This window comes from Ischnura elegans, chromosome 2 (assembly GCF_921293095.1).
Source record: "Ischnura elegans chromosome 2, ioIscEleg1.1, whole genome shotgun sequence".
Lineage (NCBI taxonomy): Eukaryota > Metazoa > Arthropoda > Insecta > Odonata > Coenagrionidae > Ischnura > Ischnura elegans.
Window position 1 is genome coordinate 3,493,058 of NC_060247.1, and position 13,269 is coordinate 3,506,326.

The following is a 13,269-nucleotide window of genomic DNA, read 5'->3' on the forward strand; positions in this document are numbered from 1 at the left end:
TTTCCATTTCTTGCCGTTAAACCCCTCCAAATTTCCTCACAAACTCTTTTCTTATTTCCATAGCCACGAATTGTGAGTATATTTTCCCCGCTGTCTTACATTGAATATATTGAACCCCACTTTACTTCACGATTGGCTCTGCCTTCGAAGGACTCGGGCAGTATTATTCACAGTCCAATGACCATATCGCACTGACATATTGTAGCGTTAAGAATTTACTGAAGCATAACTAAACTGGTTTACTCTTAAAGTAATTAGAATTTTTATTTATTTAAAAAAATACCTATATTATTATATTTATAGTTTATGAACAAGCATGAAGATAAAATTAATACCAAATCTGCTTTTGCCATTTACCCTCTACATATGCCTTCCGTAATAAACTCCGCTAATCTCAAAGCAAACTAACAGAACTATTACATTCTATTAAATGACTTGGTTTTAGGGCGATAAGTACGCAATAACTGTGGGCAAACTAAGTTACTCCAAGACTTTTAAGTAGTTATAACACATGACGTTAGGCATTACAGCTAGCATTACGTTAGCATTGCTAGGCAGTACGGAAAAAACTGAAAACCACCAAAAAGATTAAGTCATGTTATTACCTCAAGAGATATGTAGCATCTCATAAATTGTAAAAGCTTTTGGCTCGCGATATCAGCGACATAATTTTTTATGTTAGTTGCCACTGTTAGAACGCCACTAATGAATAAGGAATTATTTTCGGGCAAACAACAAAGCATTTCAAGCGCGTCGATATCTATTTTTTAACGTAATGCTATTGCCCATCAGGTGGTAGAGGCAGAGATAAGTCAATTTTGACGCTAGGAAAATGACAAAAAAAGTGAAACACTGGTTAGGGAAATCCATTAAAGAGATTCATACATCCCATCGTTTTGTTTCTTAATATCCTTTATTTCCGAAATGCAGGACTTCACGGATATGTCTTTAATGTGAAAATAATAATGGAGGTCTTGCACGATGCATAATTTTTGCTAAAAAATCCCTAAAGCAATAAAATCATTCGCGATGCAGAATTTCTATCATAAATATTTGATTTTCTATAGTTCACTTAAGCATTGCAGAATTATTTTTTAGACCTTTGGTACTAATTGAGCATTATATATTTATGTTACGATATGAGCATATTTATTCGATGTTTCTTCATAACTTGGATCATGATATATTTGATAATTTGGAAAAGTATTAAGCATGGCGTAATTCTTCCTTTGGCACTTTCTTTGACATCCTCTTTACACTTTACAGTACCTAGTACTTTGGAGCAAATGTTGTGACATCTAAAAATGAGAAAACCGTATGATAAGTAACAAATTGTAATTTTCACAAAGTATTGAAACTTTTCTAGTGTTAATTCATGGTAGGAATTAATATAAAATATCTAGTGTGCATATAATGAATTTTTTTAAGGCGTATGATTGTTGAATCGCAAAATTTATCGTTAAAAGTTGAATCAAAGATTTTTTACGTGTTCTCAAGACACACGAAATAAAAAAAATCTTATGGGTCAATTTTTTTATTAACCAGCTTAAGGTAACAGAAATCATTATTTTATGAAATTTTAAATAATATATTGAAATTATAATTATCTTTTAAGTGCTTTGATTCGTATGAAGTACCTTTTCCGTAGTATATTACATTCCTCTCATCCTTATGCCTAAAATATGTTACGCAGGATCCTATAAATTGGCAATGAAGGCTTTAAGGTTCCTTTAAAAAAAAAACTATCTGTTTCGAAAACAAAAAAAAACTTAGCCCTTTCTTTTCTCTGTTTTCGCTGAAATATTTTCCCCAGGGTTTTAATGCAGGGCAAGTTTTTAGGTATTTCTCCCGGAGAGAAGGAAGTAATCACACTCACTGTTTTTAGTTTTCCGTGTGAAGGAAAAAGGTGCCTCGCCGTGAATATCCCGTGGAGATGAGGGCGAAACCCATTTGGTGGCGAGACTTAAACAAGTTTTTCCACTCAACAACTCTCCGAGGCGCCTCCGAATCCCTTCAAAAGAGAAAAAGAAAATCCATCACACCCCACCACCTCAAGACGAACGCGGAGGAGGAGGAGAAAATCCGTCGCTTAATAATTAACCCAGAAAGGAGCTGACGGTTTTGCTCTTTCTCGTCCAGCCATTAATATTTTTCCCCGAATACTAATGCGATACGAGGCGGTTTCTAATTCATTTGCCCATCTTGCATTTGGCGGGCCTCTTTGGCACTCGACTCAGTCCGGGTGAGACCTTCCGAGGGTCTCCGAGGGTGGCGCCACAGTTCCAGAGGACGGCCGCCCCGAATATTGGATCGCATAATTTATTTCGAAAATGGGTTACGCGTCGGACGTTTGTGACAACCCAGCGTGCCCGCCCTTCAACAAGCAACCCCCGGGCCACGGGACTTGTTTCGAATTAACGAGAAATTACTTACACACCCAGCGCGAGAGTGTGGGTGCATGTGTTCCCGTTGGTGTGCTGAATGGAGTCCCTTTTTGGAAGGGGGAGGTGGGGGTTTACGGGGGGAGGCAGGGGGAGTTTGGGTTTGCTAGGGGTTTTCGGTTTTCAGAGGAGTGACAGGGTGGTATGAGGGGTGAGGGCGAGCCGCTTGACGAATTGATGAAACAGTCGCCCGAGTGTTGGGAGGCCGTGTGCCGTGGGACGGTGGTGGTGGGGGTTTTGGTGGTGTGCATTTCTGATGGTGGGGGCTCCGTTCGGTGTTTGTGGAAGAATTCGGTCGATCGATAATGTCACGCGACTCGTTATCAATGGAGTTTATAGTCCTACAGGAAACCCCACTAGTCAAATGCGCCTTTTGTTAAATGTATCCGCAATCGGGCTCCCTCGGACTAAAGTGGCAGGTTCTCTTCGATTCTAAAATTGAATTGGTATCAGCGTGATCCGTAATCGAGTATTTGAGGAGAATTTGGCAATGTCTCGTATCATGTAATAAACAATGGAGAGATGAGTGAGAATTCAGTTGATATTCTGTGGAGACTTACGGGTGAATCAAATGACGACATTTTATTTAAATTGGAAAAATTTATTTGATTTGACAAAAGCAAAAATACTGATGGCTATGGAGAATTTCCCTAATTTTATGACAAACTGAAAAGACGCCGTTACGATGACTGGTCTCACACAAGCTTTTGCAATGGACATGAGGACTTTCTTTTAACTGGGGAATTCATTTTTAAGTAAATATATAATTTCATATGAGTAAATCATTACTAACCCTAATTTATATCTCAATTCGTGCTTGAATTTCAACCATGTGAAGTCATTTTACCACACAATGGCCAGTTTCTGGTTACGATGAAATACTGAAGTGAATTCCCTTCGTAAAGTAATTTTGCTTTGCATCGGAAAATTGACATTTCCGATTTTGGGGAGAATATGTTTTTTTGCAGTTAAGTATCCCTAAAATGTGGATATGGGTGCCACGGAATGGCTCATAATTCATGATTTAGACAGTGGTTCATTCCATTGCGTCTGTGACAGACAATTTAAATATAATATTTTTATTTCTTGAAAATATCCTTAATAATTTGAAAGATATCTTTTTGTTGCATTATATAATTAGGTATATAAACTATGATCACAGCGTAACAGCTGAATTTGGTGGCTTAAAATGAGGTAATTGTGGAGGCATTTTTTGTAATCCAAAAAAAAAAATTCCTTTTACAACTACTTTTCCGAGAGGCAAATCAAAATTTATAACATTGCGAAGTCTTCCAGTATCATTTATAAAGGTTCTTTTTCTCTTTATGAGTATTTAGGTCTTTTCAGCGATGTCAGTATGTTTTTATTAACTAATCACTTGTCGCCGCCCGATATCATCTTAGCTTCCTCGTGTACTTTTTTCCTCGCTCTCTTCATGTTTTATACTTTAATGGAAGTATTCTTCCTTGGTGCGCTTTTACATAGCAAAGCAGCTATAAATTGTTTCACTGGAGAGTTGAATTAGTCCGTATTATTTTCAGTCAGAATAAAAACAATCGTTGGAATATAAGTACTGCTCTGCAAGATCCGTCGTGCACAATGTTTATCTGATTCACTCCGCATTTCGAATGCCTTTCGTACTGAAGTTAACCTCTTGTGCAGTCACCATGCTCTCTAATCTTTAAAGATTCTCCTGGTGAGTGCCTTCAGAGTATTCTCGACGTCAGAGATACTATGCTTTGCTGAGACGGCTCCTTTTGGATACTGTGGATCGTAGATTATGAATCAGCGTCGAGCGAGGAGTCCCTCACAGAAGGGGCCTGTGTGCTTCCCGAGTAAGTTTTTTTTGCCGTTGTTAATGAGATGAGTGCGGTTGATGAAGGGAGAGATCCGCCAGGGGGATGAGATAAAGCCGTCCGATATCATCTTGGCTTCCTCGTGTACTTTTTTCCCTCGCTCTCTTCACGATACGTTGTCTTGGAAGCCTCTCCGAGCGGTGATTAGCAAGTACAAAAGGCTCGATGAAGTGTGTGAGATTCCTTGGATGTACGTTGTCGAGATAAGAGAGGGAGGATTTATTTTTAGTCGATGGCTGGCGAGGACAGAGGCGAGTGGGGGTGCACAGAAAGCAGGTTGACGTTAAGGCGAGGGCGATTCAAATCCCGAACGTGTTTAAGCTATGCCACTGCAACCCCGATCCCCAGCGTGGTTACCTGATTATATCCATCCGTTAGTTGATGGCTACTTATGTTCCCCATTTGTACGTTCTTGTGACCACTGAGGCTTTTGTAATACAAGGATTATAATGGGATATTACGAAAATGAAATTGCATTATTTCATTTTTGGTCATACTACTATTCTATGAAATTTTACCTTCAATGTATGTAACTAGGTGATTAAATACCGGCGGCAGCTTAACTCATTCTTTTATTGCCTGAGAGTATGATTTCATCCCCCTATTACTTATTCCACTGGGGTGAAATAATTTTCCTTGACCAGGTTTCAAACCCCGAAATTATGAATCAAGACCAACATTATGCCTTAGAATACCGAGGCCGTGGTAGTTCAAGACAGGTGGCTCTAATTAGGGAGATCCGGGATCGAGTCCCGGTAAAGTAAAATGATTTTTCCTCTGCAGAATTTTCTCCTTTTTATGTGCACTTGTGTATTTGTGCTCAAAGATACTCCGGCGGACAGTCCGTGGTCATATCCTCGAAAAACCTTGAGACGAGGCTGCCTGAAGTGGTCATTGCACCACGGAGCAGGCATTATACTATATATATATTGTGCCGGTCCCGCCTCCCAGGTCTTGTTTAGCCCAAAACCCCTCCCCACCTTCTTTCCTCCGCTACCCGTTAGGACGAGTGGGAAGCGCAAACGGGACGACAAGTAAGAAATTGTTAGGGTTCGTCGATTTCGGGCGACCAGCGCCGTTGGCTTTGCTATTAAGACAGTAAAATTGGTGGGGGGCAGAAGAATCGCTACCTGCGGGGACCAAGTTCCTACCTTAAATAAATTATGTTCCGGTTCGTTTTCTTTTAACATAAATGACTTTTAATGAGCCGACTACAATACAGCAAAATGAAATAACCCCATAGACATTTGAAATACCCCTCCAAAAGAAACACACAAAAAATTATACCCTTAAACACAAATAAATTGAAACACTTAATAAACCATCGAACATAATATAAATCACACAATGAATTGGCGTATAATTCAGTAATGCCTTTGAGCACAAAAGCCGTGTTTTAGTCTTTGAGGCAATTTAAATATCTTACAATGATGACATCAACACTCGTGAACAACGTCAGCTTGTTTGAGAAGGATTATTAATCGACAATGCAATTTTGACGAATCATTAAACAATGAGAGATTGACACAAATCACTTATCGTTCCTCTTCTTCAGACGAGAGATGGGGAGAGAGAGCACGAAACACTCACTGGTTTCTTTTAAGGGGCACACTACTTTGGCAATGATCAGTTGCACGAGAAGGGAAATAGGGGCGTATAAGCTTACTCGTTCACTCGGTGGCGGGGATCGAGACCAGAAGCCACTCGGGCCAGCAGCCAGCTGATTGTGTCTGCTACACGTGGCCAGTGCTTCTTCCAAAATTCGACCCTCGGCGATCCGGAACCTTCTTTCCGCTTAATCACAGCCCTCAGCCTTCTCGGGTGCGTTTTAGCCGTAGTTTGCGTCACCTTGTTCTCTCCGTTCTGTTCTCTGCTGACTTGTTCTTTGTTTTTTCTGAGCCTGTGCTCTCCCGTGCACGGCCTTTTATCCACTCCTCCTCTACCCAGCGTTCCACGCACTAACGTCGTCTGCACCGCACATGTAAACTGACGACGTTAGTGGGGACTGAGCGAACTATATTCTTTTTTTCACCTTTCACTTGTTCAACGAGGCACAAATTTTGAATTGTAATACAATACCATCGATATGAAATTTATCTTACATAAAAAATATAAATAAAATCACTTAACAAAATAAAATACAAAATAAGGCGTTCCGCCACAATATATACAAGCAGGAGACGGTTAGTTGGGTCAGGGATTTTGACTGCGGTGATTAGTGAGGGCGACATTTTCGTGGAGGGAGAGAAATGGATCAAGGCCATAGCAAGTCGTAGATGAGGACTAGATGGTCTAGGAGAAGGGGTGCGACAGTCATCTGCCCAACCTAGATCAGAATTTTCCAACCGCAGCACTAATCCTCGCCCATTACCCACCTATCCTCTGCGACGGAAATGAACTTATCTATTTTTGGCGCCCTTCCAGGAAAAACGTGGAGTGATGCAAGGCGCAGACACCGCTCTCGAAGAAGTTTGGTGGTGTCCGCGATTTCCTAGATGGCGTCGCGACGCGTCGTCAAGCATGAAATGTCTCCAAGGAACGTGAATTGGAGGATGGATGGGAAATAATGGTGGCGGGAGTGGGAGGGTCCACATGATATCCGAAGAAAACTCATACCATGTATGTGGGCTGGAAATGAATAATAAACCGTTCAATGAATCAACTTGAAATAGATAACTTGCTTCAGCTTGAATTTTCGCTTTGATATTGCAGCTTGCTAAACTTTATTCATTTTATAATCCTTAAAGTTAAAAAAGCTCTTTTGTTGATAGAACGTGAGAAAATTTAAAAACTTATGAGTGCATAAATCGTCAATGGAATAAGGATTGGCGAAGGATTTGGCATCATTACTAAGAAAATGTTACAAGCAGTCGGATAATAAAAACTACCAAAAATTAAGTACAAGGTGTGATCAAAATAAGACCGGACTGATTTTATAACTTGTTTATTTTGACGGATACAGCTTAATCGAACTTGCCACCATCAAAGTACATACCTTGGCTGACGACACACCTTTGCTCACGTTTCTTCCAGCTCACGACCCCTGCCTGCTAATCCTTTTCAGGGATCTCCTCTTCAGGTCCGCCGTACAATTAGTTTTAATTCCCACATTAGAGTTGAATCGGTACCATTTCAAGGTTGATTTTAACTTTGGAAACAAAAAAACGCTAATGGAGCTACGTCTAGAGAGTCAGGTGGCTGCAGGATCACGGAAGTTTTGGTTTCGACGAAAACATCTGTAACGATCAGCGTGTGGGAGAGAGCGTTATTGCGGTGGAAACGCCATCACGAGGGACGAATTTTAATGCGACGCGCGTCATGCCCAAAATGTCTATCACAACTGTCTGAAAGGATCCGAAACTAATGTTCACTTCTTTAAATACCTCCCTATTATTTAAACGGCGATTTTTCCGCACCAAATTGGGATTTTGACATGGTTGGGGTCTGTCGATGTGGAATGCTGCTAATCTTCATAAGTCTAGGTTCTGCCCGATTTGAAACGACTCCAAACACTGGCTTCAACTCATAGTTTCATTAAAAAAGGCTTACTGAATCATTTCAAACGTCTCCGTAGCACTTTTGCCAAGTTGGAAACAAAATTTCACGCACACACGCTCTTACTTCATGGCTGCCGTTGCACGAGGCGACGAACAGGTGTTAGACATGTACCACTGCTTCTAAGTAACGACTCGACGTAAACAAACGCGACACCTCTCGTTTTAGTTGTCAGCTGTGTCGCAAGATGGCGCACTTTGTTTTGTTTCGATCCGATGAACGGTTTCCGCAGAATAAAATTAGTCCGGTCTTTTTTGATCACATCTTGTACGAGATGGAACCAAAAATAGCTGGGCATAATTAAAAAAATCCAAATTTATTTTTTTTGTCACAAACGCTATTCACCTTAGAACTACTCTCCATTTATGATACACATTTTAAAACGTTTTTTCCATTGCCTGAAACACCTTTGGTACCTACTCGTTTCCGATGTCTTGCAGGACTACCTTCGATTCCACTGTCACCTCCATAATGTGATGAAAACGTTTCCCTTTCATCACCATTTTCATCCGGGGGAACAAAAAGAAGTTACAAGATGCGAGATCTGGTGATTAGAGTGGGTGAGAAAGCAGTGTAATGCAATTTTTTTAACCATAAACTTATGTCGCGGCAAGCAGAAACACGTACAGCATATTGATCAAGAAACGGGGGATGAATTTCGCCGCGATTCGTCTTCTTTGCTAATCTTCAGCTTCAATTCACTGCAATGAACTCAAAGAAAGACCAGATTGTTCAGCGAGTTCATAAATAGTACTAAGCCTCTTATCCTCGTGCACAAGGGCACGAATTTTTTCCCATATTATCATCAGTTCTGGACCCGGAAATCCGGCCAGGGCGTTGAATACTTCGATCGTCATGTTGCCGCGTTTGAATTCCTAATACCACTCGTGCACTTCGGTTCTTTTTAGGACGTCTTCTTTATTAGCTTATGACTAAAGATTAAACGTGTCTAACAGAAGTTTACTGAGCAGAGAACAAATTTTCAACGCTGCACGTTGTTCTTGAATATCAGCCATTTCAAAAATCGAAGGGGTCAATCGTTTTGCATACTGACTCAGAAATGATGAAATAACACCCATCTAGCGGGAGAAGCCTGAAATATAAGAGCGACTCACGCAGTGATTTTCGTCCTGTTATTTTTGTGTCTCCCCTCGCACTTGAAGTTCGATGTGGGAAAGGAATTTTCCGCCCTGCGCTAAATGTGAGAATATTTACTCATCTGTTATCATAGTGTGTGACCTGCTCTACCCTTACCTATTCAATACAATCTGCGATTTGCCATTGATTGAGACGAATTGATCCAGTTTTGAAAAATACTCCTATTTTTGTCTCAAAATTAGAAAGCGTTGCTTTAAAATTGATATTTCCATGTCCTTCATCGCTCTATGAGTACGTTTGGCGCGTTTCATTCACGGTTAATGAGTACGCCATATTTTCTTCGAACGTTAAATGTCTCAGTGCTTCCTGACGATAGAACTTCATATTTTTTTATAATGGCTCTCTTAGCCTGAGACTCTTCTTTTGCGAAGAAGCGATGTTTATGTCAAAATTTGCGTTTGAAGTGGTTGTGAGAAAACACACGCCATTCATTTCCACGCGATATCATCCAATTTATATCTTTTAGGGCCATATTCCTTACGCAACTGTATTAAGGATAGTGATATGGCTATTATTTTGATTATACTCTGTCTCTACCTTTACATTCGTGCATGAATATTGTCTATGAGTGCATCTCTACGCTCCATTTGTCCGTGATCCCAAATTTCGGTGTTGTACCTATGCTGATCGGGGACCATTATTGGCAGCAAAAAGTTTTTCAGCGCAATCATGGGCTTCAGTAGCTTTGAAAATTTACCTCCTGTAATATTGTGTGGAGATCGTTAGGAAGTCTGCTGCAGAGAAATATGATGCCATTAAATCTTTTACTGCAATAAGCAAAAAACAAATTTTAATTATCGCTTTCTCAAAGTTCATTTCATCATAAAGTTATCGAGGAATAATCGATGGTATCCTTAGGTTTATTAGCTTATCTTCATTTTTCGTTGGATCAATTTCAAGTGATTAATTCTATTGAGCTAAATCTCTTTGATTTGAACCAAAATATTGATCGCTCTATGTTTTTTTAAATTTTTCTCTTGACAAGTCCGTCCCATCGTCTGCATCAACGCTAACTATCCGCTATAAGTCTCCTTTGACGTCGATTTATGTATTAATTAATATTCGAGAAGTATTAATATTAATTCGGGTGAACAATATTTGATGCTCCTACTAGAGGTATGCGAATTAAGTCAATCGAAATTCCGCATGCTCCATTGCTAGAATAATTTATTCCGCATTGATCAAGGGGGATATCCAGTGAGAATGGAGGAATCGTTTCCCTATTGGCTTATTTTGGTGGAAATTATTTATTTTTGAAATTTTAATGGCGGCGATATTAATCAGAACTGGATATTTAGTACTCACATACAATTCATTTCATCAACACAGGGTATTCATATGTACACACAAAATACAAAGTTAGTCAGGCAAATACGATGGGAATTATTTAAAGTAGAGTTTGGTTGAACGGTAAAATAATTACGATCCCCACAGGGTGGATTGATTTAATTGGTATTTATTTATTATATTTCTCACATTGACAAGAGAAATAAATTCTCGATAATCAGCAGTTTATGAACCAAACATTTTAATTCGCATTTTACTGTGGTATGATGGAATCGCTCTCACACATGCTATTATGTTCATTTAGGATAATCATGAAATTTTCTTCCCAGCCGCATGGTTGCTGAATGTGTTTGTAGCTATGGTTACGGAATGAGTGGAGATTCTCCCACTCAATTTCTTTCCCAAACTGATCACATTCTCGGATTTCTGCTTATTACCTTCCCAATTTCATACCCAAGGAAATTATGATTTTAGGTAAATCTATGCCCAACCGTTTCCTTCCAACGCCAATATTGGCTGAAACTCCCCTCTCTACCAAACTCCACGTTAACCTCTTCAACCGCACTGTGAGCTCCATCCACCAATCATCAGCAAATTCATGCAGCTCTGAAAACTTTTGAGCCTTCTCGAACAAATCCAATATCTATTTGATCCTGGGAACGCTGTGGGAGGATGCGTGGCTGAGCAGGTGAGGCACCATTCCACGCGAAAGGCGTTTCTAACAAATTGAGCGTGCCAGTGGATTACATAGATTTAGGTCAAGGTTAATTGAAGTGGGTTGGGTTTGAGGCCCACGTTTTCATGCACAATGACAGTAACGAATAGACTTCACAAGTAGATTCGTTCTTGGAGCGATGTCTTTTTCACGTATATTTTTTGCATTTCCATATTGATTTCTGTGCATTTATGTTAACCTCGTTGGTCTTGGCATTTTTCGCACCGTATAGGATTTCTGATGAAATATTAGAGCGTAGAAAATTAAAATTCCATTCAATCGTTTCGAAACTTCCATTGCATCCAAGCTTCATCGTTAACAGCACATCTCTTTACGCCTGAAAATTAGAAAAGCATCCTCAATATAAAATCGAATTGCTGTTGTGAAGATTAAAACCTTTCGTAATGAGTCTCATGAAACTAAATTACGGAATTCCATTTGAGTAGTATGCTTGGTTACCAATCATAGATTTCCTAATTAAAAAGTTTGAGCCGATATCGTGTTGTCTGAGCTTTGATTGTGGCTCTTGGTGTTTTAGTCCTAATATTTTCTGATACCATGAAAAATTCTCTGTGCTTCCCTCAGGGAATATATCAGGTATTAAAGAAATCCTACTATCTATCACTTTTTACTGAATTTTTGTTTTTACATTATACACAAGCATAGGATCTGGCAATGAACCGTGAAAGACAGTAACGACTAAAATATTTTTTCCAGTTTTATTTACCGTTAGCGCTCAGAAAATCCCTGACTTATAATCCTAATAGCTGTTGTGATATACTTGTGTGCTTAAAATTGAAAAAAATATTTATAAATATAATAAAAATTATTTTCCTTTTCATATTCGTAGACTGAATGAATTATATATGAAACATTAGGGGTATGCTTTTTCTTGAATTTACTAGCGTTTGATTACTGACATTTATATATCTCAAGAAAAATGTGAATATGTTTTTACTTGAGCAAATGGAACATAATTCCGCAGAAGGGCATTTTATTGCAAAATCTGATGTGTTTTTACATTTTTATTCATCTGCTCAACCGTTTGTGCATGGTCTTTCGTTGCGCATCATTCATAAAAACATTTCTCTGTCATAGATTTCGTGAAATCTAAGGTATAAATTAAGAATGGAACGAAATTTTTCTTTTCTTCATCGGCTGAAAAGCCTATGATGAATAAATGTTCGTGTGAAGTTAAGATTTCTAGAAATGAGTTCGCAGTACCGCACGAGTCTTTTCCGTGTTATTTTGACCGGATATGACTTGTTTCGTTTGCATGTGGCCGTAAGAATACTTCCTCCTCACTTTAAATATAAATACAAATTACCTGGCTCTTATTGCAGAGACAATTTTTCCAGAAAATAGCGTTGTGGTTTGCCAATATTCTATTCTAGGGTGAGAAACATCTCTCTTATGTATATTACGAAATTTTAGGTACTTACTAGCGTGAGAAATGAACTTGTTGACACGGAAAATTAATTCTTAAAACTGTTTTGGATTAATCACTCTGAAAAACTACTTTTCAAGCTGATATAACCTTGGAAGGAATCTGTCTTCACGATCCTCCATTTACTCTCTCTCTATACTACCATCTTCTCGAGCTAAACCTTGAATGATTGAATGCTAATCGCACCAACTAGGACTCAGCTTCTTCTTCGCCAATTGCACTTGAAGTAGTGCTATTTGAGGGAGTGAGGCTCGATCTCCAAGGGGTGTTTCCTCATCCCCGTATTGATGGTTTTTTGCACCCTCACTCACAACAGCCCCTCCTTCCTTCTCACGCCGAGCGACTGCCATCCACCCGGCCAACACACATTTTGCCAACGGAGACGTCATCTCGTTATTAATTCCTCGCTAATGAATTACTAGCCGGGATGGGTGTGGGGGGAGGAGGCTGAAACGGATGGGTGGGGGGAGATAAATTGTCGATTCAAAAAAAAAAAGAAAGATAGAAGGGAGAAAGTTTGTTCGGACGATCGAGAATGGAGGAGAAGGCAAACAAGCGAAAGAGGAAAAGCGGACCGGAGAAGGTGAGGCAGGGTGTGCGGCGAATAGTTGGCTTTGGAAGAAGGAGGGAGAAAGTTCGCTCGTGGGGAAAGGAAGGAGAGACAAATGAAGGATGAAAGCGGGGTGTGTCGAAGGGAAGAGGATAAAAGAGGAGAATGTGAGGGAGAGAGAGGGGATGATAAGGAGAGGATGATTTGGGGAGGGGGTGGAACTAGAATCCTCCTCCCTCTTTAGGGATCAGACGGGAATT